This window comes from Capricornis sumatraensis, chromosome X (genome assembly GCF_032405125.1).
Source record: "Capricornis sumatraensis isolate serow.1 chromosome X, serow.2, whole genome shotgun sequence".
NCBI classification, from domain to species: domain Eukaryota; kingdom Metazoa; phylum Chordata; class Mammalia; order Artiodactyla; family Bovidae; genus Capricornis; species Capricornis sumatraensis.
This window is the reverse complement of record NC_091092.1, coordinates 8,472,221-8,476,314: the sequence shown is the minus strand read 5'-3', so window position 1 is coordinate 8,476,314 and position 4,094 is coordinate 8,472,221.

The following is a 4,094-nucleotide window of genomic DNA, read 5'->3' as shown; positions in this document are numbered from 1 at the left end:
TGTCTTAAAGCATTCAGCAGTAGGGTTAGGGCAGAATTGATAGAGACTTTGCAGTGTGCTTAATTTCAATATTCTCAACAATTCACCTAGGTAATTCCCTAAAGAAGAGTTCTAGTATTTCTATTCTGCTTAAAATCAGAGGCAACTTTTCTTATAATAGTTTCCTATTTGTCCTGTGAAAATTACTACATATATAATTGCTTAAAACAACATGGAATTATTATCTTAGTATTATGGAGATCAAAAATCCAAAATTAGTCTCGCTGAAATATAGTGAAGATATTGGCAAGGCTGGTTCCTTCTGAAGGCTGTGAAGGGTGAATCCATTTCCTTGTCTTTTTTCAGCCTCTAGAGTCTGCGTCCCTTCCTTGATTCATGGTCCTTTTCTTATATCACTCCAAACTTTGATTCCTTTGTCCCATCTCTTCCTTCTGTGTTTGACCTTCTTGCTTCCCTCTTTTAAGGATCCCATACTTACATTTGCCCATCTTCATAATCCAGGATAATCTTCCCATATCAAGAACCTTAACTTATTTTTATTACCATGTAAGTTAACATACTGACAAGTTCCAGGGATCAAGATACTGACATCTCTGGAGGGAAAGGGCCTTATTCAGTCTACCATACCACTTACAGTAAAGGCAGTGGTCACAGAAACAGTAAAACAAGTTAGAAATGTGTAGATACTGTGGTAAAACAGGCTACTCACATAATTTGAGTTTTGTTATATGGATATCTTTGACAGACATCCATCCAGTCATTATTGATGGATTCACACAAGGGCATATTATGATAAGGTAAACAGATGAGTGATAAACCCCCCAGGTTTCCTTACCAAAGTGGAGTTGTGAAATTTTACTATTCTATAAATTTTACCTCGAAATGAACAACTTGGAAAACTCTTCTGTGATGGACTTCCTATACATATGATAGGGGTTCATTTTAACTTTCTCTTTATCATGATAACCCTCTGTTACGGGCTAAATTGCCCCTCTTTTCCTAAATATGAATTCCTAACCTCTCATACCTCAGAATGTGATTATATTTGGAGACAGAGCATATAAAGAGGTGATCAACTTCAAACGAGTCCATTAGACTGGTGTCCTTATAAGAAGTGTAAATTTTATCAGGGACACATCAGACATGCATGTGCACAGAGGAAAGACCACACTAAGGTACAGCAAGAAGGTGATAATCTGAAATCCAAGAGGAGAGGCCTCAGGAGAAACCAAACCTGCCAACACCTTGATCTTGACCTTCTAGCCCATGGACCTGAGAGAAATAAATTTATAGTAATAAATTAAGCCACCCAGTCTGCTATTTTTGTCAGGGCAGCCTCAAATTTCTGTTTATTGACTTGGCATCTAACATCCATTTTGGGAGACAGAAGACCCATATTTATGCTTAATATATAGAATTTTGTGCATGTTTCTTCAAAATTACAAATTTTATAAATCCTAGCAAACCAATAGTTCCCCTTTCAGTATTATATACAATTTCAGTGTGCTAATGTGTATGCATTAGTTTTTAAATCTGTTTTAGATGGCGGAGTAAAAAAAAATGTACTGGGTAGAATACTTTCACCTTTACAAACAAAAAATATTATCTCCAACTGACTAATGAGTTTAAAGATATTTAATGGAGTGCTTCTTAGTTTGGCCAATGATTTGTTGTTGTTCAATCACTCATTGTTGTTGTTCAGTCATGTCAGACTCATTATGATGCGCATGGACTACAGCTCTCCAGGCTTCCATGTCCTTCCCTATCTCCTAGAGTTTGCTCAAACTCATGTCCATTGAGTTGATAATGCCATCCAACCATACCATCCTATATTACCCCATTCTCCCCTGCCCTCAATCTTTCCCAGCATCAGGGTCTTTACCATTGAGTCAGCTCTTCACATCGGGTGACCAGAGTATTGGAGTTTCAGCATTAGTACTTCCAGTAAATATTCAGGGTTGATTTCCTTTAGGACTGACTGGTTAAATCTCCTTGCAGTCCAAGGGATTCTCAAAGTGATGTCTCTGCTTTTCAATACACTGTCTAGTTTTGTCATAGCTTTACTTTCAAGGAGCAACTGTCTTTTAACTCCATGGCTCCAGTCACCATCCACAGTGATTTTGGAGCCAAAGAGAAAATAAAGTCTGTCACTGTTTCCATTGTTTCCCCATTTATTTGCCATGAAGTGATGGAACTGGATGCCATGATCTTCATTTTATGAATGTTGAGTTTTAAGCCAGCTTTTTCTCTCTCCTCTTTCCCCTTCATCAAGAGGCTCTTTAGTTCTTCTTCACTTTCTGCCATTAGGGTGGTGTCATCTGCATATCTGAGATTATTGATATTTCTCCCGGCAATCTTGATTCCAGCTTGTGCTTCATCCAGCCTGGCATTTTGCATCATGTGCTCTGCATGGAAGTTAAATAAGCCAGGTGACAATATACAGCCTTGGCATACTCCTTTCCCAATTTGAAACCAGTCCATTGTTCCATATCTGGTTCTAACTGCTGCTTCTTGACCTGCATACACTTTTCTCAGGAGGCAGGTAAGGTGGTCTGGTATTCCCGTCTCTTGAAGAATTTTCCACACTTTATTGTGATCCACACAGTCAAGGCTTTAGTGTAGTCAATGAAGCAGAAGTAGATATTTTTCTGGAATTCTGTTACTTTTCCTATGACCCAACGAATGTTGGCGATTTAATCTCTGTTTCTTCTACCTTTCCTAAACCCAACTGTACATCCAGAAGTTCTCGGTTCATGTACTGTTGAAGCCTAACTTGAAGGATTTTGAGCATAACCTCATGAATGTGTGAAATGAGTGCAGTTGTTTGGTAGTTTGAACCTTCTTTGACATTGACCTTCTTTGGGATTGGAATGAAAACTGACCTTTTCTAATCCTGTAGCCACTGCTGTTTTCCAAATTTGCTGGCATTTTGAGTGCAGCACTTTAACAGCATTATCTTTTAGGATTTGAAATAGCTCAGCTGGAATTCCATCACCTTCCCTATCTGTTCATAGTTGTGCTTCATAAGGCACTGATTATTTTAAAAAACAAAAAAGGGGAAGATGCCGGGAGCCAGGATGAGGAACTCCGCCGATGGCAAAAGTCATGAGGAAGGAGCCTTGGCATATGCAAAGGCCTGATCAAGCCTCAGGAAACCCCCTGCTCCCGGCACCATTTGACTTCACACTCCAGGATGTCTGGCTCTAGGTGAGTGACCACACCATCATGGTTATCTTCATTAATGAAAATGAAAAGACCTTTTTTGGTATAGTTCTTCTGTGTATTCTGGCTACCTCTTCTTAATCTCTTCTGCTTCTTTTAGGTCCTTGCCATTTCTGTCCTTTATTTTGCCCATTTTTGAATGATATGTTCCCTTGAAAGTGAAAGTGAAAGTGAAGTTGCTTAGTCATGTCTGACTCTTTGCAACCCCTATCAGACTCCTCTGACCGTGGGATTTTCCTGGCAAGAATGCTGTAGTGGGTTGCCATTTCCTTCTCCAGGGGATCTTCCTGACCTAGGGATCAAACCCAGGTCTTCTGCACTGCAGGCAGATGGTTTACCATCTGAGCCACCAGGGGTGTCTCTAATTTTCTTGAAGAGATATCTAGTGTTTTCCATTCTTGCCGGGGTCCAGCCCCGGTGGATCCAGGGAATTCGAAGGGTGGACGGCGTTGGCGTGGAAAGACTTGTTTATTTATTAATATAAGATTAGATTAAGAAACTATAGTGCAGTAGGAAGATTAAGTGGAGAAAGAGGGCTGAATAGCTTGGTTTACGCGGAAGACCAATAAAATTCCAGACAAGGAATTTGCACCATCTACGTTGGGCCACCGGTGCCCGCTTGAATATCTAAGGGTGCCTCGCCTTAAGCTCCCTTTCGCGCGGATCTTAATAACCAGGGCAAATAAGTAGACCTGGCGAGCCTCCGCGCCCCAGATGGAAATTCAGCCTGAAATTAAAGTAAAGAGCAGAGGGAAGAAAAGGGAGAGAAAAAGAGAGAGAGAGAGACACGGGGGGAGCCAGATTCCCAAGAAACCAGGCCAAGACTAGTCCGAGAAACTGGTCCGAGAATCTGGTCCCGTCCTTTATTGTTC